At 40.8% G+C, this 25,820-nt stretch overlaps 1 long non-coding RNA gene across 1 annotated transcript; it reads left to right on the forward strand.

Annotated features, from left to right (window-relative positions):
• Window positions 1-3: 3 nt before the first annotated feature.
• On the forward strand, window positions 4-25,820 carry LOC122863994. The gene is made up of 3 exons (XR_006375126.1): window positions 4-181; window positions 15,991-16,227; window positions 25,605-25,820. It is a non-coding gene; the product is annotated as an uncharacterized LOC122863994 (long non-coding RNA).

Raw genomic sequence — 25,820 nt, forward strand, 5'->3', positions numbered from 1 at the left:
TACAGTCAGGTTACGAGGTTTTTGGAGAGAAACCACATCAGATGTAATGAATCAAGCTCGGTTTGGACATTTGACACTGACTCTACAACAGTGCATTCCAAATGACCTAAACAACGCTGGGCAAAGTAGGCAACTGTCACAGGGCCCAGACTCCAGGGGGCCCAGAAGCCCTTCACTTAAAGTCAGTTGGTTTGTGATAATTTGATTAATTACCAGATTGTGTATGAACATGATTACACACAACTGAAATGACAAGGACCTTATTTATTTTATTGGGGTCCTGCAGAACCTGGAACCTCTGAAAAAGCTAAAAAAAAAACACATCCTTAACATTGTTTTATCAGCTTAATACTTTAAGACTTTTTCTAATGTTATGAGAATTGCCTAAAAATATGATTTTGTAGTCTATTTAGATTTCTGTGATTGGGGTTTTATACTTCCCCAAGTGACCCCCAAACGTAGGTAATGTCACCATGTAGAAATAATACACCTTTCTTTCTCTGTTAATGACTTCAGCACATGATATATATATATATATATATATATATATGGAATTATGTATTTGTTCATGCATGCTCATGTAACAAATAGAGGAAGTGAAGCCAGTTTCACTTGCTGTAGAGTTTAAAAGCTGCACATTTGTGTATTCTAGGACAAGAGTACTGGTTGGTTTGTGGGGCTCAAGGCAAAATATGATTAACATACCATGCATGTTCTACTGTGTGCACAGTACTTGATACATAATGCACATATAGTTGAAGGAGATGGGGGTCAGCACGGACCCTCGTCTCATTTTTGCCCCAGGGCGTCCTGGCAGGTTAATCCGTAAGTCGTATTTGCACACAAATAGAGTTTAGCCTCATTTATTAAACCTCGCCTCTTTTTCCATGCCATTTACTAACTAAATAGTGGAATGCACACAAGCACATTTTCACTGTCTGAGGAAGTGAAGCAGAACACTGAGCACAAACAGTCTGCTGTGCAGCTGTAACACTTTACCTGCCGTGGTGCTCATTCAACATTGTAAAGCATCATGAAAGCAGTATGAGCATGTTGTAAGTGCATGATAATCACTATAATCAGAGCATAATATCATGAAAACAATATGTAAGGGTGTTTGAAGTAGAGTTCTAGTCTGTTTAATGAGTCGCTGTTAAACAACCACTTGAGGTCAGTGTTGTTCTAAGTTAAGAGCCATGTTTCCCCCGGCTTGTGTCGATGTCCTGAATCTGAGGTCAACACATGCGAACCCATCCGGTGACCTCAGTGAGGAGAGGCCATATGCTGCTCCAGCCTCAGAGGAGCCGAGATGATAATATGATGCTAAGTGTAAGCAGTGGCAATCCGATGATGCCTGAAACAAAGGCTCTGTGAAGCATGGAGCAATGTCAAGGCAACAGCTTTTATGCAACTGAAATACAATGGGAATCATTTGTAACACAAACACGGAACTGGATTTCATAATGGACAAAATTCAGAGGAAACACTGTAGCAGAGAGTTGCTGGAGGGCAGAAATTGATTACACCAAATGGTTTCATGTCAGTTTTGTGTATTCATGTAAATAGGATTTCAAGCCACATCTTCCATGTGAGGGCTGGTTTTGTTTGTGGAATATTTTCCTCTCTAATTGGGATGATTTCTAGTGAATGACATCATGTTTAAGTTGATCTATCTTATATTGGAACCTCTTCAGAAAGACCCCTTGTCTTTGGCTTATAGTATTTAACCCACACCTACTGTGCGGGCTGCAGCCTCAGTTTCATAAATCCAAATCCTAAAAGTTGCCACCCTGATCAGCCACCAAAAAATTCTGTAAATGTTATCTCCCTAAATACTGTTTCAAAGCCCTCTTCATATTGCAAGGATATATTTCAATGTGGGGAAATATTAGTGTATCCCATTATTATATTCAATTTTTTTGTCTAAAATTGTCTAATTAATCAATTCAGCCTTCAAAACCCACCATGTGTAACATATACGTATTGGAGAATGTAGACTCCTCTTCAGGTTGGTAAAACCCTGCAAAGTCCCAGACATTTGTTACAGATATGGAGCTGCAACTAATCACTATTTTCATTATTCATCTGTTTATTATTTTCTCTATTAATCAATTCACAGTTTGCTACGATGGAAGAAAATAATTTTTCACCGCTCCCTTAGTTACTGTTGCTTCGCCTGTCAAGCTTTCGGGCACATATGCAGGTTACAATGATAACGGTGGCACATTCACCACTTGAAACAAACAATGGGCCCACAATTTAAGATTGAGGTAGACAAAAGCAGGCCTATCATTTGTATATTTTGCTGAAATGACAACCATAGAGTGCTGCAGGAATGAGTCCCAAAACCCGGAAATGAGTTAGCATTTTTGCACGCGTCTCGAAGTCAATGGGTTTGAATGGGTTCCTCAGGTAAGATGCCTGAAATGAGGTCTGTGGTTAACACAAGCTTAAGAGATTGTCACGTTTTGTTCTACGACATAAAATACGTCAGTAAACACCGTTTAATACCACTGTTTAATCAATTCATTACACTTTTGCTCTTCTGCTGGGGAAGACAAAAAAAAAAAAAGACACAACCTTCCAAACTCTTTAAATGTTGAGTCTCACTACAGCTCTATACACAACGCTTCAACATGTGGAGAAATCCAAAGCCTGACAGACCTGCCATGCCTAGTTACGGTTGCTATAAGATATTATTCGACAAGCACTGTTCAGTCTGTACATCACAGTTCCCGAAAACCCAAGGTTAATATTCTGTCGATCGACTAATCAATTAATCGTTTCCACCCTACATCTGTTCTCAACAATAGGGGCCTGTAATTATGGCACTGGCAAGATCAAAGCGGGGTGTGTAGCCATAAATAGCCACTTCACAGGGAATGTGAGGAGTGAGTGTGAGGTCTCGGGACTCGAGGTTGGTGAGTTAGCTGACTCGGTGTGCCCCGGAGAGGTGAGTCATTGACCCGTGGCCAGTCTTCCTCCAACAGCACCTCACATATTATCACTCAAGTGAGTCATCAACGGCACGTCAACATCGCTGAGGTTCTGCATGCCAATCTTCCTATTGCTTTTTTAATCCCCCAGCGTGCCTTGTTTGAGCAATTGCCTCCCTACCCCCTCTTCTTTCAGTCTCACTCTCTTTTGCTTTACACCCCACCCCCACACCCAAACAAACACACACACACACACACAAACACACACACACACACACCATCCTCCCCTATATGAAAAATTTGGAGGTCTGCCAACAGTGTTACACTGCTGTTGTGTGTGAATGTGGCAATTGTGTGTGTGTGTGTGTGTGTGTGTGTGTGTGTGTGTGTGTAGGCCTCTGCCTGCATGAGCGTGCACAAGTGCAAGTGTGTGTGTGCAGATGCAAGATGTGGGTGTGTATGTTCACCACAGTGTTTTTTGCAAACATGTGAATTCAATTGGCGACTGAAGGGAGGAATCACGAAGAGGAGTGTGTGTGTGTGTGCGTGCATGTGTGTGTGTTTCGGGACAAATGGATGAATGGGCAACTAGGTTCACTGCTTTTAGGGCCTCGTCTGGGTGTGTATGTGTGTGTGAATGTCTTGAAAAGAGTGAAAGAATGCGAGAAAAAGAGGTATTGGATGGGTGTTGTCTTACAAGCAACAAGAGCACATTGCAGAAAGAGGCATTTTCAACCAATTTATTAATCCTTTTAGGCAATGTTCCCTGTTCAGAAATGCAAATTGAATCAATCTGAGTCTGACTTTTAAGACTTTCAAGTGGGATTTAATTAGAAGCCGAGGCGCACAGTTTTAATGAGAGAGGGGGTGGAGAGAGAAGGAGAGACAGACATGGAGAAAACGGGGGAGAAGGAGGGGAAGGGAGGTGGTGTTTTAATGCTGTTCCTGCGGGATCGGGGTGAAGGACACATAAACCCAGCGCTGACGGCTTTCTTAAAAGAAGAAATTCCATCGCTCCATCCGGCCATCTGTCCATCCGTCCCCCCCTGCCCTTCACCTTCGACTCGGCTGTTTACGCCCAGGGGAGGAGGGGTTGGTGCTCGGGGTCTGTTTGGTGACACTAAACAACACCCGATCCACTCCAAACCCACACATCGCCCTCAGCCGAAAAATCACCCCGCTTCCTCTGCCAGTGCTTCAGCTCTTCTGCAATCTCCATCTCTGAATCCTTTGTCCTTTTGTGTTGCTGTTATTTACTCTAATACCATTTCTCTTTCCTCCTCCTCCTTCTCCTTCTATTCCTCGCTGAGATTCTCTAACCCTCCTCATCATCCTCCCATCATTTTCCGAGCCCTAAGCTGACTGAGCCTCCCAAAGCCATCAGGTCTGATTGTCTGATCTCGAGGCATCGAGTCCGCCGGCTGAAATGAAAAATGAGGATTCCTCTCAGCCTCTATTTTTATTCTGTTTTCATTCTCTCTTTCATTCGTCTCTGCTCGGTTTCCCCCCTTTTTTCTTTTCCCACCTCTCTTTCACACTCTCTATCTCGCCTCCCCCTCACACACACATACAAATACACCTCACTGTTGGCTCTTTCACTCATGTTTCTTCACCTTTTGTGGCCTTCCTCGCACCTGTCAATCTCACCCCATTCCTCCTCTGGTTTCCATTCATTTCTGCCCTCTGTCCTCTGCTGGGTTGACAGGCAGCTACACTAACACAGGAATATGTGAAGGGAGCTAAGAGAGAGCAGGAGGCAGAAATCATTGGGTAAGGCTAGATTTCAGCCTGCTAGTTACAGTAAATATTTTGTACATACGGGGTACCAAGAAAATCCATACTGGGTACCTATAAGTACAAGTGAAGAAGTACAGGGAAAAAGGGGGTTACAAATTTGCATTAAGGGAGGACCTAGAACTAAATTACACTGTAAGTATTTTTTAAATTACCCAGTACATATTGAATAATTACAAGGTGCAAACAGGGTCAGCAGACTTAGCCGATATGTCCTTTCACAACATCTATATTGTGAAAACGAGCCAAACTTTGTGTTAAAAACAGCAAAACTTAAAAATACCCCGTACCTACACTATAATTACATGTTAAAGGGGACGAAAAAAGGGACCACTTTATTTTACAGCCCACATACCCTGTAACTACACTGTAATTACAGTAAAAAGGGGTGAACCACTTCATAGCACTTTATAGCAACAATGTAAAAAAAACTGTTATATAATAAATACTCCATATGAAAAAAATAACGTTATATATTGCAATTTCCTAAAGTAATTTTTGTAAATATATCATAATTTTTTAAATCAATGATAATATAAATAATTTTGATTTTAATACCAACACTGTTTCTTCATAGTTCCTGACTTGTTGCCTTATAGTAGTACTACTATACCCTGTAATTATTAAATAAGTACTCAGTAATTGAACAAATAATTACAGTGTAATTTTGTGTAATAATTCCCTCTTAATCACAAAGTTGTTGCCCCCTTTACTCCCTAGCCTTTGGACTTACTACTAACATATACATTTATTAGTATTTTATTGATACCCTGTGCACACAAAATAAGTAGACATTAATTTGCGGGCTATGATCTAAAGCCTTACTAATCATTGTTCTGTATGTGCCATTTTATTACAGTGGTCAGAGGAGTCCTTACAAAGACACTTCTCTAACACCACTGCCCCTGTTGAGCTTATTTTTGTTGATAAGATGCTGTGTCTTTCAGTTTACTCTGACCTTGCAACTGATAATTACAGCCCAAGGATCACCATAATGCCCTACAAAATCAGTAATGCTTTATGGTAATGTTATTATTTTCTCAGTAGCAGGTAGTGTAAGAAATTTATTTTTGATCCCGTCTAAATATCAATTGAATTATCCCCAAACCAAATCCTCCACTTGTTTAGTTATCCTCTCATAGTGAGCTAAATTCTATGTGAAATGGCAGTGTATATGACTTCCTGTGGATGGAAGTAACTCTGCTACTTTGATTTTATTGAGCAAAGAACTGGTGACAACAGCAATCAACCACAGGAGAGACAACTGGCTCAACTCATTTTTGAAGGGAACGCAGGATGTAGTGATTAACTGCGAGGCCTCATAGAAAAATGTGTGGCGTTAGGAGTTACTTGTCTCCCACTTGGGGGCAGTGCAACAAGTTGTAAACACAACACTGACATACTGAATTATAAAGTTGTTGTGGCTAACATGTTAGCAACCGGTTGCCTACTGTATTTACACATCCAATAAGCAAAGAACAACATTAGTATGCATTTGGAGTCGTGTTTGTGCCCACCTTCTAGGTCTGGTTGGGTTTCCACCAACTGCTGAAGGAAATATCTGGCTGTTTAGCTTCTAAAATGCTAAACAGTGTGTTCACTAGCTAGTCGCTAACCTTGTCTGTCTGCTGTTCGGTGCTGTACAATTGGTTTATCAGAGCTTTTTTGCTGAAAATGACTGACTTCTGCTGCTGGAAATTTAGTTAATGAGAGCAAAGTTTGCCAGTTGGAAACTCAAAACAAAGAGCTAAAAGTTTAGTCCAGAGTTTGATGGTCATTTTTTGTGGGTTTGTCACTCCTAATTGGTCAAACCTTTGTTATAACATCTACCCTGATGTCATGAATATGAACTGACTAAGAGCAACTTCAGGCTCAGAGGTGGCTGACAGCCAAGCCAAAATGTTGTCTGGGGCCCAAGAAAGCATTGCGTCTGTCCTGGGTTGGTGGTGAGGTGAGAGGCAGGGTGAGGTGGGGGTGAGGCTGCCAGGTGTCAGTGTGGTAGATGGGCTGGTGGTGTGTAAGGCGTCAGGTGATGGAGTGTGTGAGGTCCGGTCTACCGCTGTCATTAATAACCCAGACAGGCCTGCCAGCACCTTGGAGCCCTGCTCCCATACATAACCCTCAGAGCAGCCGCCAGGGCCCCTACTCTGGCCCCCGAGGAGGCACACACACACACACACACTGGCAAGCTAGTCTGACTACTGATGTTAACATGATAGAGAGGAGACATGCGTAGTGTGAAGAATACTGCTACACCTGGAGTGAAAAAATGTCTCAGCAGAAATACAAGAGGTTATCGTCTCAGATATGTGACGGTCTTACATATTTTTCCTTCCCATCACAAGGTCCATTCAGCCGAGACCGACAAAAGAATAAAAAATGAGAAGGAGCCTGGCAGAAGTGTCTGCTCTTGTCTTTGTCACAAGGCAACACTTTACTGTTTGCGCACCCATGATGAGAGTAACTCTTTAAAATCGAGGTGCACTACATACACAACGTCCTACGTCAATTTGACATTTGTCTCTTAACAGTTAAATCTTATTTCATGCGTCTGCTCTTAGCGCTGGAACGCTTGAACACTATTCAGGTCTTGCTGAACTCGAATGACCCAGCCTTTAGAGTTGTAAAACCCCTTATCTATGGGGGGAAATAAAGATATGGCAGAGAAGAAGATGGACATCCAGGGAGAAGAGGGGATGTAGAGCTTCTTTATGGTTCCACAGCTCTTATTGATCAGTGAATCTAACCAGATACACTTTGGTTTTCCAGATATCAGCTCCTCTTTTCCCCTCTCTGCCTTTGAACATAGTCGAGTAATAGGCAGGGAGGAAACAGAGAAAAAGTGAATCAAAGCAGTGCAAGAAATTGGTTGATGGCAAATACAAAGTGAAAAAGAGAAAGACTGTGAAGGTGGAGTAAAGAGACAGGAGGGCAACAGAGGAATGGCAATGGGACCGTGTGTTTGTCCCGGGGGGGAAAAGGGTCCTCTCCAATGGCGATGGAGAGATAAAGATAGAGATGGATAGGAGAGGAGAGGAGAGAGGGAGAGGCTTTAATGAATTAATGACTGTTCTCACAACTAGATGCCTCCTCTCTCCGGCTCAGACACAGCCGATGAAATAATAAATAAACACATGAATAAGTGAAGAGGCCTGAATGAGACGGCCCTCCGGAGGGGGAGAAGATGGGGTGGGGGTTGGTAAGGCGGGTAGGCACGCGGTGAGCCTCTCTGGTGATTTGCTCCAACATCAAGCAGCTGGAGGTTACTGAAAAATTTAGCGATGCGCGGGGAGCCGGTGAATGCTAATAGCGCAGACTGACTCCCCCACCCTCCACCCCGCCTGCACCAACTCACTCCAGCGCACTCCGACCACCTTCAGTCTCCAGTGACCTTGCTCCACGGCGAGATCGAGCGGCCACCGGCATGCTAACGAGACGCTGGCTTTGGGTTTGCTGGGTTGCCAGACGCTGCAGGGCGCTAAGAGGGCAAGTAGGGGCATCCAAATGACATGTTAGCATGGCCAGGGTCTGGATGGAGATGGGCAGGGTGCCGCTCATCCAGGCCAATGAGGTCTATCACATTATATTAGGGAGAGAAAGAGATTGCACTTCAACAAGAAGGCAACTTCCAAAAGCACACAAAACAAATGCACCTGCTAGACTTTTTAATAATAATAAAAATTATTTTTATTTCATTTGTAAAGCACAGATAACAAGCACATAAAGAAATAAAACCATTAGACGTAAAAGCACATAACATTGTAGGAATGTAGGAACAGACAGTGGTACAGTGGCAGATGACTAGGTGTTGTTAAAAGCATGTTTAAAAAGGTGTGTTTCTTAAAGGCAGGGAGAAAACTTTCCAAAGCTGTTTTAATATCAATGATATATTGTGAAAATGGAAAATGTTGTGCTTTTTTAAAGGTTAATATTGAACTTGTCCACCTCCCGCTATTTGACACCCATCAAATGCTGGCTCGGTATGGACTCGTGGCAAACCAGGGTCAAAACCACTGTGGTTGTTAAAAAGTTCTCAGCTTAAACCTGATACGAGAAAAGGAAAAGAGAACAGGTCATATTTCTGTCTCACTCCAGATCACTGAACAGATTTTCAGGACTATGTTTTTTTTCATTGCTTAAAACTTAAATATAGTTTTGATGGTGCCACTATTAGCACTCCACCTCACAACTACTGCATCTTCACATACACAGAGAAACAAAATTGTTCTCAGTGTTGATTATTGTAGTTGCTCCACATTAACCACAGTGACCTGAGGAAACCTTTGTATGTTAAAATAAGTTGTAAAAATTTAACTTCAAATTTAACTTCAAAGACTGCTTGTTTCTACCCAAAGACAATTATGCAACAGTACAAGCCTGAACCATTTTTGGACAAACCCTTTTTGTTAAGAGTGTAGGATTACTGAAGGGTACGCAGCCGTTACAAAGCGCTAATGTGTTTGGGCCAGTAAGCTCTCATCAGAGCGAGTGAAAAGCTGATGACCCTTTGTGGCAGTTGTGTCCCTTTCAATGAACCCTCAGCAGCAAGTAATCTGTCATTTTACTCTTATTTGCGGGATATGATGCCATTTACTCCTTTTTGATGAAATGAAGGATTGAGCAAATGTAGTTTTTTGTATTACTTTTATAAGCGAGAGAGAAAGGCAGGTCAGGGGATTTTCTTTAGTTTTCATTTTGGATTTCTCCTCATTTAACCTCAATCTGTCCCAATGCTGAGAGTAACACACTTTCATAGTAGGCTTACTATTGTGCACATTACAGGAGTGAGTGAAAAATCCTGCTGTAGCTATGAGCTGTAACTAAAGAAGCTTTGTTTCAAGTTTTGAAAAGGCCAAGGATCATGATTCCACTCATAGGAAACATTAAATTCACCAAAGACAGAGTTACGAGTGAGATATTCTATTTTTGAAGGCAGGAGAGGCGTATCTTAAGGAGGCTCCCACCGAAATGTCCTCATCCTGAGCTCTGGTCCTGATGGCCCTCAGGCCTTGATGGCCCCCTGGTCTCAGTCCCCCAGCCAGGATGCTGACAGACTGGATGGGAGGCTCTGGGCGCCACCGAGGAGCCCTGGTGACATGATTTACGGGCAGAGCTGCTGGGGTTGCTGGGCGACGTCTCGCTGCGGTCCCCCGCCACTATAATCGGAGCTCCACGTCCGGCTCCGAGGAGTCTGCCCAGGCTCACATCACCTCCTCCCCTCCTCTTCCTCCTCCTCACCCCCTCCCCTCCCTTGCTGGTCCGACTCAACAATGCACTCCCTCCCACCTCTTCTTCTCCTGCACCACTAAGGCATTGTGAGGCAGACGGAGGGAAGGCGGAGAGGCTTGCAACAATAGTAGCTGTGTGAGGATGGCCACTCCTTTGAGGTGAAGACATTTAGATGCACATACAAACACACACAAGAGTATGCACGCAGGCACACATGTGCACACAGACACAGATTTAAAACATAAAACAAAGAGCAACACCAACACAATGGCGCTGCGTTGTCTTGCCTTCCATTGCGGTGTGGATTTATTGGCTTCTATGTGGCGTGCAGATCCATCCCTCTTGTAAAAACGCCTTGTCTGGGCTCTTCAGCGCAGCAGCTCCAGTGTTCTGGCTCTCCGTGTAGGAGCCTCAGCACCTCCACCTCTTTCCTATCCACCCACTATAATCAGCAGAGAGCACTGGAAGCGGCTTGGAGCCTGGCTGGCTGGCTCAGGTCGCTCCAGAGTGCTGGCTGCGAGCGAGGTCATCTGTCCAGAGCACTGCGAGTCTCTGGGGAAAGAAAGGGAGAGGGATGCAAGGGGCTATTTGAGGAGCAATGGAGGATAAGGAACACCCTGTCTTAAAGGCAAGGTTTCAGGGTTGCCATGGGTGCATGTGTAGACATAGACTACAAAATCTGATTGACATCATTTGACAAACTGTAAATAAAATCTATATATCTATACTGTTGGCAGTGCTGTGCGCAAAACTACAGCTGATGACAATAAAACCTTTCTGTAAGTGCACTCTCCTGTGTATCCATATCAAATATCAAACATATCAAAACATTGTGCAGAATAGACAGAGCAATTTACATTCTGTTATTAAACCTGTCAGTTTCTGACCTATGTTTCTACCTACCTTGCCATCCGCCCTAAGCAAAACTCTGCTAAGGGGCCCTCCTCCCTGACCCGTTAGCCACGTAAACCATTTGCCATTGCCACACAGTAACACCTGACAACCCAGTGTTCCCACTACAATCCTCCCTCCTTCAAAACAGTCTGCTCCATCTGTCGGTCTCAGAATAAGTAAACCTCTACAGAACAGAATGAGGTATAAACAATATTTATTGAATAAAGTATTTTCTATAGAATCTTAATATAAGTGAATATTAACATAAATAAGAAAGTGTAGAAAATATAAAACGTACAAAATAATAAAATATAACACTGAGCTTTTGGCTCTGCTGTCTGGCAATTACTCCAGTCTTCACAATATTATCCAATTAGCTTTGGCTATACAATGTAAACATAAGCCCATAGGCTATGGCTGCAGCTTTATGTGTCAAAATAGTCAAATCAAACCTATACAGCTGTGTGGCTCCCCTAGATTTCTTTTTATACATTTCCAAATAAAAAATTATTATTTATTCACCTTATTTTCAAATGCGTAAGTAAACAGTTGGTCGAACTTCGGCATTTGTTTCCCTGAGCTAACTAACGTTGGCTTAACTAGCTTGTTTAATGAGGCCGTGGGAGGGCTTCCAAAAATCTATAATAATTCGAAATGGCAGGTTGGTGCCACACCCTGCATGTTAACGAGTGGGAGGATGACATGAAGAAATGGCCTCATAAAACATATGAGAGAGAGAGAGCGTCCTGTATCAAGATACCGGTAGCCTACATTAGAAAGGATGAAAGCCTAGGGTTAACATAGTTATTTCAACCTTTCTTTGCAAATAGAGAAAGGTGCGGACACTTTTATTTTGTAGCCAGCAAAGTAACGAAAACAAGCATACCCAACAACACGGTGCATGAAGAAGATAAAATATTGTTTGTCAGTTAAAGTGCGGTCTTAGTTTGATGGACAAAGTTAGCAGGCAAGTGAGCAATGGACTTCACATGACAACATCTACAACTTGGACTATTTTTTATGAAAAAAAAAACGTTTCGATTATTTTGATCGGTGGAGCCGTACGGACTAAAGGAATTTAAATAATTGAGGAATGGACACATAATCAGACTTTATGACTGCTTCAAAGGTCACGTCAGGGAGTCACCACTTTTTTTCTGTCTCTCTTGTTTACTATGCCAGTAAATCTATAGATTGACAAAAGTTTGAACACTTATATTTGTATGCGCGATTGAACTAGCTCAAGCGGGCGACCCGGTGGGCTTTAAGAGGTTTTATACATCCAAAGGACTTCTATAAAAACCAGTGTCTAACTGAGACCTGCGTTATTTTACACAACATGTAGCCACACGCAACCAGTAAAATGACTGTTTTTAATTTCATTTTTATTTGTATTTAATTTTTTTTATTGATCTCTTGACAAGACGTCACCTTGGAGTTTTCATTGGGGCTTCAGTAAGTTAGCCTAGACAATTCTCTGGTATCAGGTGGTTGAAAACACTCCTGCTCCAAGTAAACCTTTTGTTTGTACCAGTTATTATGGCAACCCTTAACTGCACAAAACATTCCGGTTTTCCTCGAAGCCATAGTGGTCCAAAGAGTTGTTGTGTTAGCTAGCCAATGACCGGAAGTGCCTGCCCGTAAGTCTCACACAAAAAAGGTCAATTTCCCGTTGAAAATAAGGTGAAAACCATGGCTTGGTTGAATACTTGATGTGATTAAGAGATTTGCATCCATATTACCCAGCATGCAGCTAATCAACATTTTAAATTCAATATTAAATCATTAGTCAATGTGAATTCATTGCTTTGCATCTTGCATTAGTCTAGAGTTGTAGCTAAACCTTGACTGAGAGACTAGATAATCATTGTCTTGTTTTAAAGTTATGTGCACCTATAGGTGCCATCACACCCATATAGTGTCTGGACTGGTCTGAGCAAGACACAGACAGACCAAGAGATGCACTGCCCAGCTAACGTTAGCAGAACAGACAGACTAGAGAGAGATGCACTGCAAGCTAGCACATCAACTTAATGTCACTGTTATTTGCTGCCATGAAACTTGGAGAGGAGAGAACACAGGTTTACCTGATTTCTGTTCCCGCATTTCACTCTCATGGTGGGTTTTTTTTTCTCTTTTCGTGACCAGAAGAATAGTTCAGCTTCATCCTCTCATCCAAGTTGCAAATATTGACACGAGGGGGAGGCGGGGCCCTTGTGCAATTTGCGGGGTCCTGCGCAACTTGCATAGTGAGCGTATAGGGCCGCCAGGCTCGGTCTGATGACACAGTAGCCTGTGTAGGGGCTGAGCCAGGAAGTGTTTAGCTTAGCTTAGCATAAAGACTGGAGGCACTGAGAAACAGCTAGCCTAACTCTGTCCAAAGTTCAAAAATGCACATATCAGCACCTTTAAGCTCACTAATTAACACATTGTATCTCATTTGTTAAATCCATACACAAACAGAAATTTTCACAACTATTTGTGTTTTTACAGGGAGTAATGTGTTGCCAGGCAACCAGCAGAGAAGCTGTACAGAAGTACACATTGGATGGATAAACTACTGTTTATTAAAAACTACTTGCAGCACGTAATTACCCCCAAAACCACAAATTGTAGTTTTTACACTGATGTTTTTGTACAGATGAGATACACCAGATTAATTAGCAAGCTTTTAAAGGTGCTGGTAGACAACAGAGCCAGGGCAGCTTTGTACCCCTGCTTCATGGCTTCATGCTAAGTTAGGCTAACCACCACCTGGCTCCAGCTCCGTACTTAACGTGCTCACCAATTTCCTGGTGAAACTTTGACTTACTGTAGGCCTGCTTGGTGTAGTTAAGCACACTCACAGTTTTCCTGTGCAATGAGGGATTATTAGTGATAATACAGGTGCGTTCACTTTCAGTTTTACTTCCAAATAAACTCATAACTAATCTGGCAAAACTGTCATCTTGTTTACAGTCTGTCTGACGGCTTGTGTTTCTTGCATCATTGGACCTATTTTTAGCATCTAAAATAACAAATAAAACCCTAGTTGTAATAACTTGTAGTTTTCCTTTAAGCTGTATTTGCACTTGTGCATTAGGAGGTTAGGACACAGCACCGCAGCCTATGTATCATGTAGCTATGTGTCCCTCCTCAAAAATGCAACTACACGCCAGGGCTATGGTGGCTCCTTGTGTTTTCATCTGCAAGTTTCTAAAAGTGTTAGTGATTGCTGAAAGGAAAAACAACATATAATGAAAAGCTCAATAATCTTCTCCTTTTCAGACATATTTTGTGATCCAGCAGAGCCATTTCCACTGAAAATGTTCTGCTAATATTATCATTACATATTTTACAAAGTGAGTGCAAGAATGTAAACACTATTCAGCTATTCAGCTATGTCACTGCAATAGTTTGGTTTTCAGCAGACAAAACTTTCAATAGTTCCTCTATATCACAAACTGAAGGAAAGACTGCAAACACACTTACTTTGGGGTACATTAAAGCACAATATGGCTTCATAATGTACAACATATTTATCTAGTGTTGCGGTTATCAACCAGAGAAATCCAAACCGACCTATGCTTAGGGCAAGATTACCATATACCATGACTCACAAGTATAAATCTAGCCTTATTGTACTGTAAAGAAACATGTAATACATCGATATTATTAATAATATATAGCGGATAAAACTGATGGTGTAAACATAGCTTTTCTCTGACATTAACCATCTCTCTTGTCAAATTTCCAACCCTATTGCCAGACGAGCAACGTTGATATTGAACAATTGTGAAATTTTAATAAATTGATGCATGGCAACTATGGTATGGTTAAGGCTAGGGAAAGATCACACAACCTCCACACTCTTACTTTCTGCCTTACTACCTATAGGAAACACATGTTCCAGCATTGACACTGAGCGTTGATGTAAATTGTGATGTGAGGAATCGCCCAATATAAACATAATTCCCATCATACTGGGCTGCAAATTTACATTGACACTGATAATCATATGATGAATCAATGTTTGTGCCATAATCTCTTTCAAGGGTGGAGGAAGTACTTTAGTAAAACTACTAATACCACACTGGACAATACTCTGTTACAAGTAAAAGTATGTAAGTATAATCTTATAATAAAAATAATATTGAGTAAGTATTGAGTAAGTATTTTTTACTTTTAATACTTTTTCTGCATTTACTATGCAGAAAAATGGCCCCTGTGACTGTTATGCTATTATATACTATATCATTAGATTATTATTACTCATTATTATTACTCATGTAAAAGCAGATGGTTGAGGTGGAGCTGATTTTTAACTATTGCAACTGCAACTAATGATTATTTTCATTATGGATGCTGTTTATTTTCTCGATGGATTGATCGTTTGGTTTGTAAAAATTCTCAAAATAGTGAGAAACACCGTCACAGTTACCCAGAGCCCGTCGTGACACCTTCACAATTCTTGTTTTGTCCAACCAATAGTACAAAATTCCAAAGTATTAAAAATAAATTAAAATAATTAAAAGGAAAAGCAGAAAATCCTCACATTTATGAAGCTGGAACTATGAAATGTTTTTGCATGAAAAATGACAAAAGATTATTAAAATAGTTGCCAATTTTTATTGTCAATCCACTAATTGATTCATCGCCTAATCCTACTTGTATAAACTGTTGGATAGTTTAATTTGTAACAAAACATCATATTTTATAAGCTCTCAGTATGTTTTGCATGCAAAAATCTTAATTTTAAGTCTAAAGCTGTCAAATAATTGTAGTGCCGTAAAAAGTACAATATTTAGAAGTCTAACGTGGCATGAAAACAAAAGACTCGAGTGCAGTACAAGTACCTTACATAAGTACCTGAGTAAATCTACTTAGTTACATTCCACCACTGCATTTAGTCACCGTGTGACCCTCCACTAAATACCGTACTAGTGGCAGGAAATTCCTACAGGTGTGTCAGCTTCAGACAGAGCTGAAAATACATCAAGGAGGACATGAGCGAATAAATAAATATTATGTCCATAACATGATATATCAGTCTGCATTTTATATTTGACCCCAGTCGACAGTGACTGGCAGTTCTTCCATATTTTAAGATCAGGGCCAGTATTGGCTAACCTATATATCTCTCTGACCCCGGTTACAGCATCCATTCATCAGACAGCCTGCATTTTCTCCAGCGGAGCCTGTGGAGCAGCCAGAGAGGCCGGCAGGACTGTGATCTGCTATGCACAAAAACGTGAGGCAGAGGAATGGGAAGGGAAAGGAGAGAAGAGAGGAGCTGTGTCAGAGCTGTCTGCGCGGAGGCCTTCAACACTGTCAACAACACAGCGCTCTGATGGAACCAGGCCGACTGCCGCCGCCGCTGCTGCTGCTGACGGAGGTGTGTGCGTGTGTGTGTGTGTGTGTGTGCGTGGGTGGGTGTGGGTGTGCGAGAAAGCGATGGAAGTCGAGAAAGAGGTTTTTTAAAGTTTTGATAGGTTTGTCACCATAGAGCCTCTTATCACTTTTCAAAGGCGAACAGACGCTTCTCAGAGAATATAAACCTACTTTCTCTCTATTTTCTGAGCTTTATCGAACTAGAAAGAAACCCCAACTACCCCCTTTACTCTGTTCCTCTTTATCATCAATCATCTTTCTCACACACACACACACACACACACACATACATGCACACACATATTTAAACTGTTTTGGGAGCCCAAAGTGTTGAGGTAATGACTTACACATGTCCCTATTAAGGATCTGGCACATGGCGGGGAACTTTCCCACCCGTCCATAATTGATATTAATCCCTGTTCTTTGGAGTGGCTCGGGGGAATGGTCGGAGGAGCCGTTAATGCACATACAATGGCACAGTCCTAGACCATGGAAAAAAGAAAAGAAAAAGAGAGAGCTCTTTGAAAAAATGCTAATAAATGAGATTAAGACCTGCCAGACAAAGAGTGGATGAGACAAAAAATGACAGAAAAGAAAAAAAATTACAAGAAGAGAATGGAACATTCCTTAAGATGTGAATGGAAAAAAGTAGATTAGAGTAAAACAGATCAAGAATTAAACTTGCGATCTTTATATAAGAAATCTATTTAGTATCAGAAAATAATACTTTTTGTTACCTAACACGGCAGCGGCGGATGGCCGCCCACCATTGAGTCTGGTTCTGCTCGAGGTTTCTGCCTCTTAAAGGACGTTTTTCCTTGCCGCTGTCGCCAAGTGCTTGCTCATGGTGGGATTTGTTGGGTCTCTGTAAATAATATTATAAAGAGTACGGTCTATACCTGCTCTATAGGAAAAGTGCAATGAGATAACTTCTGTTATGAATTGGCTATATAAATAAAATTGAATTGAATTGAGTTACCATACAGGGCTGTAGAATAGCTTTATATTAATGACTTTTTTGAATGAACCCTGGCCAAAAGCACAATATAAAAGTTTTTACAGCTAGCAGTAGATCTACAAAAGTCTTTCTTAAAAATGAAATCAAACTACAAATTTAAGGGAAAAAAAATACAACCTGGAAAATGAGACAATTTTTCTAACTGCATTCAACAAAGCACCATGGAGAATATGTGTAAAAGGTCACAAAATAGAAGTGAGAACTAAAGCAAATAGGAAGCAGATATCATTACTAAACATGTACTGTAATAACCATAAAGTGGAAATGCCAGGTAGAAAAATGCAGTCCTTGAAAATCATAACTAAGACATTTAATCCTTATAAAGGCTTCACACTGAGCAGCCCTGTCTCCTAGAAATTAAGTTTATATACAACTAATTTGCAACAGCAAATATGTTTTTAGGGAAATGTAATGAATTATGTTTTCTATTAACACAATGAGGAAATGTTAATGAACATACCTGGCAAGTTGCAAAAATGCAAAAATTCTTATCAGATCAAGAAGACATATATGTAAATACTGAAGGACAAATTTACAGATTGTGTAAATACCCGTCACATGAAGAATCACACTGTTATCTGAATATCTGCAGCATGACCTCCGTGACCTCAACAGCAGTATCCTCCAGTCAGACTGGTGGCCATGGGGGAGAAAGCCCACAGCAGCCATTACATGGTCTACTGAAAGGAGAAAAATAACTAATTCTTGTGACAGGGTTATTTCAGAAGTATCGTAGGCAGAAAAACTTTCCCTCGTTCCTTCCAAACCCGTGGCAGAGCGCTGACGATGCTGAGGCTCCCTGAGGGCCCGGCCTGAGTTCCCAGCTGGGTGTCACACACACCCTGGGGTCTGCCTGAGTGGCCACCCATCTGCCCATGCTGTCTGCCTGAGGAGGGAGGCAGGGATGGGTGGAGCAGTGGGAAGGTCTTACATGGAGGTCATCCAAGACCTCATGGTAATAAAAAGCAAGACTTACTGGTGATCACTACTTGAAGCATGACCTAATACTACAGATTAGATCCGTTTCACCAAACTAATTTATGATCGCCCCAGTTAGGATAAATAAAGACAGGCTTGTGCAGTCAGATGACATGCATGCTCAAGAGATTTAAAAACAGCTATGTACAGTTCAAATCTCTGATGCCAGAAAACATGAAAATGAATGGATGAAGCCTTACAGTCCATTCCCAGATCCATCAGTGTGGACGCTGCTGTGGTCATCTAATCTCACTGAATATGCTGTAATGGTTGTGACATATTACAGCACAACAAGATTACAAGAAAAGACACAATTCCTGCACACAGTTCTTAATAGCAGCCAACAAGAAAAAAACGACTTGGGGATAAAGGGTAGGCCTGGAATAAGTTGGAAATCCAGGAAAAATTTAAATGTCAACATTATTTTTCTCCCAAGGTATAAAAAAAGACTAATGTTGCACCTTTGGTAAAAATAAATAAATGATAATATTAATAGCCTGTTGTGCTTATTTACAGTGGATATTGTTACCAACACATATATCAAAGTAACAAAGTAAACCTTCATATAGCATCCCTTCATATACCAGCCCAGTATCCCTTAGGGAATACTGGATGATTCTGCACCCCATGAGATACATCCAGAGCCAATGTCTCAAGGAGACCAGCAATTAAGGTTGACCTTTTCATAAACTGTAAGCACAAACTATCCCTTAACACTAAAACACTTAACCCAGTGTTTTAGATGCCTAACCCTAGCCATAGTTTATTTTCCATAACTGCAAATTTTCCCTAACCTTAACCATGCTGTAGTTGCCATGTGCAGATATTGCAGAAAGCAAGAATTTGAAGATTGATTGTCATTCATTGTAATCAGAGGTTTTGCAGAATCGTCCAGTATTAATGGTCTTGTCTTAATATAGGATTGCTGCACACCTGGTAAAATCACAAGAAGATGAGCCCTTAAGTGCAGTCGACTCCACAAAGCACAAGGTGCACAGGGAAATGGCAACTCTTTGGTATTTTATTTTTGTTGCCAGTGTGAAACTAACTATTATAGTAGGTGGAATTGGTTTTATTCCATCAGTTTTCTTTTAACAACTTGTGCAAAACAACCCACATGTTTTGCAGTCAAACCGTTCTGCCATTTCACACATGCAGACTCAAACACTGAGTGGACGTATCAGGAAGAAAAAAACACACTGGCAGCGGCCACCCCTACTCAAAGACCCCCAGCTGTGCAAAGTGAAATGGAAGCCCATAGTTCTGAAGCTTCTTTGAAGGGGCATGCAAGTCGTCATGCAACAAAGGTCGCTGCCCGAACTCAAACCGCGGACGTTGTGGTTCATGGCCTTAAACCCCTAGACCACCAGGGTGACCCAGAAGCACAGAGGTGTTTTTTAGTCCACTAAACTAGGAAGGAAAACCTGATCATCGCAAGTCAACATTTTTGCAATTCTCTACAATTTAACAAGCTAAGAATATGAAGAATATGGCTTTTTGTATCTGTATGTGTAAACGCGCCATTAAGATGACAGTATGCTTTAACTGAAGTACTTGTCCGATTGTTGAAAAGCACCTTTTCAACAAGAACCGAGTGACTTAACTGAACTTAACAAAGACAAAACGGACCTAACTCATGACACATGAGGGTTAACATATATACTGGCTGGCCAAGCCATTTAACAGACAAGGTAAATACAAAGAAGCACTAGATAGACAGTTTGCTCCAAAACTCCAAATTAAACTTGAAAATTAAATGCAAAATATACAAACTAAAGGCTCTCACAGTGAAAGTGAGGATGAGTGGAAATGATACTCCTAAATGTTTTCGACAGCTGATGCGGCCATCACACATTCCAAAACTGATAATCTGACAATCACGCCCACTTAACACAGTGATTGGCCAGGTGTGCTGATGTGAGAAAGTACTGTATGCAGGATTCAAATTTCTCTCTCAGGCTCTTTTGATTCGTCACAGTACTACTCCCGTCACCTTTCCTGTGTGCAACTGAGTGCAACACCATGACTGCCTTCAGAGAGAGATCCTTTGCATCTCTTCCCTCTCTTTTCACCCCACCTTGGAGTGTGGCTGTTCGGAGCAAGCAGTTCTGTCTTTATATGTCGTGGGAAGACACTCCTTACAAACTAGTTTGTTTCAAGCATACACTTGCCTTTAGAGTTCTGGTTAAACAAAAAAAGTAATTTCTTTGTAATGTAGTATGTCTACCGAAACAACACCATGAAGTTTGTTTACAACCAGCAACTGATTCTTATGCCAAAAAGAATGATCCATAAAGAAGAAAATAAAGACTATTTGGGTTCACAGTGCAATCAGATCAAGCAGCAGCTGTTCAGAAAACCTTGTGTGCCAAATGGAGTTGGAATTCTGTATGGTATATATGATATATGTGATATTTTAGACATAAATAACCAACTGCTAAATGTCACTGTAAGCATACAGGAAATGGCAGCATCAACATGAATGAATATGACACATGATTTCTCAGTTGGATCCTCAGTTATGGTGGCCGACAAGGGGAAACGCTCTGCAACTTAAGAAACCACATGCAAATAGACAAAGCATAAGCAAATTAAGAAAACATCCTCATCAATGTGACACAAGCGCAGCATTTAGAAAACACACTGCAAATACGCACAACACAACCAAATACACAAACGCGCTGCAAATACACAAAACGACAACGGACGTGTTTCCAGAGGACACTAAAAAGTGCCGAACACAGCTTGTTGTTGCCACGGTTTGTTTTATACAGACCATGTTTGTGACTCATGAAGTTACTGAAGTCGGGTTCGTGTATCATCCGCGTTCATGTTGTGGGTTTCTGACTTCTGCTACTGCTTTACTCTGCGCTGAAAAGTGACCGCTGCATGTGCCTCGCCCTGCAGAGCGAAACAGTGGAATTCTATCAGTAATTTTAATGATTTGTGAGGAGATTTAGTGTTTTTGACAGATATTAACCTAGGAAACGCTATTTATGTGCACTTGGTCACTCCAACGTTCATAACAGGCTGCAGTCCGTCTGTCATCACTGATGAACCTGCTCATCATCTCTGAGTAACAGCAGTTTTCCTTCAGATTTACCTTGCCAAACCTTTTTGGTGTCCTCTGGAAACACGTCCGTTGTCGTTTTGTGTCTTTGCAGCGTGTTTTCTAAATGCTGCGCGTGTGTTGTCAAATTGATGAGGATGTTTTCTTAATTTGCTTGTGCTTTGTCTATTTGCATGTGTGTTTGCCCTTCTCGGCCACCATAGCATTCTTTATGTTGTTTCTCTTTCCCACCAAGTACATTCATTGTGTTCATTCATTCCTTAACAATATAAAGGCTTTGGCAGCTTTTTCACAGTTCTCCTAGCAACCACAGCTCGTGCTATCATGGAGGCCCACTGGAGAATTGACTGCACTCATGTAATAGCTAAGCATATAACAGGTTGTCAAGAAAGACAGATTTACCTGAACAAGTTGAGAACCAAACCACCGGTTGGGAAACAGAGAGGAGATGGAAGTGCAGTTGCTAAGTTGCTAAAGGATGTATGAACTTCAGATAGGTTTCCACTGACACGGCAGTGAGTCGATAATGACCGGATTTTCGCATTAGGACGAACATTTCTTTCAGACTTTTGGTTTTTCATCATTCTGTTCCGTCTTATGGCCTGGCCTTGAAGATAGATGCACTGCTGTGAGCCCTGCTGTTTCTCACTGCACTGATTGGACTTTTGCAATGACACCCTGACCGCTCAGTGGCCCACTGGCAGCCCAGAGTAATGTCTCAAAACCCATACACACACAAATACACACTTGCTTTCCACCATGCTGATGAACACAAACGTATTTAAATGAGGGACATGGATTAATGCATTCAAATGTGTCTGTGTTTGTGTGGATGTTGTGTTCATGCTGAGGATTAAAAGTTAGTGAAAGAGTGTGTCGGAGGTGGCCGTTTGTGTAAATATCTATGTGTGTACATGTGTATGTGAGGGACAGAAAACTAAAGAAGAGTGGGAGAGAACTACAAATAGAAGCACAGCAACTTTCACTACTACTTCTTTTTTTTTTTAATGCAACGTTGAAGGGAAGTTTGGAGTTTTGATCAATGATGTAACAGGGAGTAAACTCACCTAATCTCAGTTTAGCCACATTTTCTGGCTGATGTAAATGTTAATGATGTAAATTCGGTGTACAACATATCAAGCAGTATCACACTGATGTAAGTAATATGAAATGTATTTAAGAAACAAAAGCGGAAATGAAAATATAACGAATGCTGCTGATGTTTCTATAGACAGTAGTTTTTTTATTTTATATGTCACTGGCTCGATTAACTGTGGCGGAAATAAAAAACAAAATCTGATATATGGAAAAAGAAAAATGAAATCAGGTGCAGTGATCAGAAGTACACAAAGAGTCGTCCACACACACACACTACATTACCAGTTCTGGAATATACAGAGCCTAGACTAAGGGTGTTACTATTTGTATCTGTATATGTTTGTTTAGCAAATATATATATTTTTTATATTTACATCGGAAGTAGGCAGGAGATACACAGGAAGTTGCCTGAACAGCCTCATTTTGTGACTGTCTTGTTTTATACTGCCATTTATACTTTTCATATATATATATATATATATAGGTTTAGCTGCTCACAAAGTCTACAAAATAACATAATATCTGAAAGATGTAAATAGTAATGCATAAATATCAGCCTAACCGAGGCCAAACAAAAACTGCGTAACTTTTAATGTTCTCTACACTTTGGTCTAGACGGAAAAATCTCAACATCTATTGGATGGATTGCCATGAAATTTTGTGCAGACACTCATTGTCCCCAGAGGACGTAGCCTGCTGACTTTAGTGGCCCTCTGACTTTTCCTCTAGCACCACCATGAGGTTGAAATTTTAGTTTTATAGCTCGACAACTATGGAATGGGTTGTCATGAAATTTGGTACAGACATTCATGTTACCCCCTCAGGATGAATTGTAACAACTTTTAGCACCATCATCAGCTCAAAATTCCAGTTTGTTCAATACTTTGGTTTATGACCAATTATCTGCACAACTAATGACATTCCCATTATCCTATGCTGTACTTTGTTTAGCTCAAAGCAGGAGATCCTGCCACCACTGTTCCCATCACTTTATCAATATTACACTCTACACCTGTCAGTGATAATGCAAAATGATGATGATTTGTAAGTGTCCGAAATCTCAATTAACTGCTCACAATAGAGTAAACTAGTGAGTGTCTAGTGAATAAGGGAGTGATTTCAGATGCAGCCTTAATACCTAAACACAGTGGATTTCCAACTTTAGGTTCAAAATTGAACTTGCCACTCATATTGTCAGTACTTCATGTTCTGTAACACCTCATCCAATTGAAAACCACATACTGCTGTATTACGTGTTCAAACTTCTGATAAATCTGTTTTTATAAGGTTGTATTGAAGAGATGATCTAGTCCAGAGGTTTCAAACTGTGAGGCGCAGGAGAGACATGAGGCAAAGATACTGTGTGAGATGGAAGGGACAGGTGCATGCTGGTGTTCTAAAAGAACAGGGAGTTAGTTATTGTAGTTAACTAGTAATTAAGTGCATCAACTCAAGTATTGTACTTAAGTACAATTTTGAGTATTTCCATTTTATGGTACTCCACTATATTTTGGAGGCAGATTTTGTACCTTTTACTCCGCTACATTTATTTGACAGCTTTAGTTACTCTTTACTTTGCAGATTCAGATGTTTTATACAAAATATAATCAACAAATAAATTATTATGTATAATTATAGCTTGAGCTACGCGGTATATAAAGTAGTTCAAACTAGCCTCACCTTTACGAGCTGCAACATTGAAGTACTGCTCACACATGAATCCATCAATAATTACAATCTAAAATGTACAATCTAAAATCTAAATAAATATTATATATATTATGCTGAAATTGACCATTCTGCATAATGAGTTCTTTAGGTATATTTTGAATCAGTTATGTTAGTTATATACTTTTACTTATGTCAAATGTTGAATGTACAACTTTTACTTGTGAAAGTATTTCTACACTGTGTTATTGCTACTTATACTTAAATAAAAGATCTGGGTACTTCTTCCACCACCACCACTGTTCAACGTGCATTTGATCTGGGATTAAGCTCCATATTTAATTTTTGGATTGACTGGTGTACAGAAGAGTGCTTCAGCCTAACCTTAATGAATCGTGGAACCCTTTATCTCCGGTTTGACAACACTTTTGTTTTCACTGTTCAGAGCATGGTTGAGAGACAATGTTGTTGGCCAGGCTTGATATCTTATTATGGTAGGCTCAAAGACTTTGTCAAGGAGTTGGCCTTCAATCTTTGACTTGGGTTGGTGGAGCTGTTTTGACTTTAAAGAAGTGGACAAACACTTGTACCATGTAATATTACGCTACTGTAGAACACTCATAATCACAGAAGTAAAAAACAAAAGAAGAATGTGTCTACTCACCCCAAAAGACCTAAGGCAGCAGAGAAAATAAACTCTTTTATGGTCTTTTTGAAGAGAAATTCAATGTGGTCTTTCCAGGAAAAATTGTACTCCTTCTCTGAGTCATAACTCATTCACATCTGAACAGACATGATACGCATATTTTTAGAATCAGTGTGACTTAAACTTCCCGAGGACATCATTATCCTCATAACTCCAGAACTTGCCGGGGAATCATCACTTTTTTAAGTTTCCTTCAGTATCAAAGTAATCTGTACATCCACGGGTACACTGCAAACAGGAACCGCTAATAGCTAATTCAGCACACTTTTAATGGTGTCAGTTTGCCAAAATGTAAACATATGTTGGCTAAAAAAGCCCACAGCTAACTCACTGACTCCATGGCAACATGGGGGTGCAGTTGTCTCGTGGAGGGGCCCACAGACTGCCAGACTTTGAAAACCCCTGATGTAGCAAAATCAACATGTATTATTTCTTCACTTCATGATTTAAGATTGACAAAAAAAAATAGTTTTAATCAATACTGAACATAAATTGTTCAAACTAAAAGTTTGATACTTCATCCGGTTTCAATCTGAAAAAATATATCTGAACTGATAATGGAACACTGAACATTTCCCAATTTTGGACATACTCAGATGAAATCTGAGTATTTGCATGTCAGTGTCATGTCGTGTCCCCCAAAATTTTATTCCAATCAAAATGTGGTGGTTTCAGGCAGGTAGGTGGTCTGGCAGGGTGAGAAAGGCTACACGGAAGGTGAAAAATGTCAAGATAAAAATTTGGATAAAAACATGCTAAGGGCTAATTCCAGGCCTGCAAGTATTTCATTCTCACTCCAATCATAAGTGCTTTCCTCCCCTTTTTTCTTCCCCTCCCTTTTAGCTGAGGCTGATACCCAGGTTGACACTGACCCAAGCTGTCAGGACCTCCCAAGGGGTGGCCCGCTGGGTCAGAACCACCAATCAGGGGCTAACAAGTCCTGGAGAGGCAGAGGAAAAAATCAAAACCAGACCCTGCACTGAGCTGAGAACTGCTCTCTTTAGCATCAACTCCAATTCACTCGGTCTTCAAAGGAAGTCTGGGATGATAATAACTGCC

Source organism: Siniperca chuatsi, linkage group LG17 (genome assembly GCF_020085105.1).
Source record: "Siniperca chuatsi isolate FFG_IHB_CAS linkage group LG17, ASM2008510v1, whole genome shotgun sequence".
Taxonomy (NCBI): domain Eukaryota; kingdom Metazoa; phylum Chordata; class Actinopteri; order Centrarchiformes; family Sinipercidae; genus Siniperca; species Siniperca chuatsi.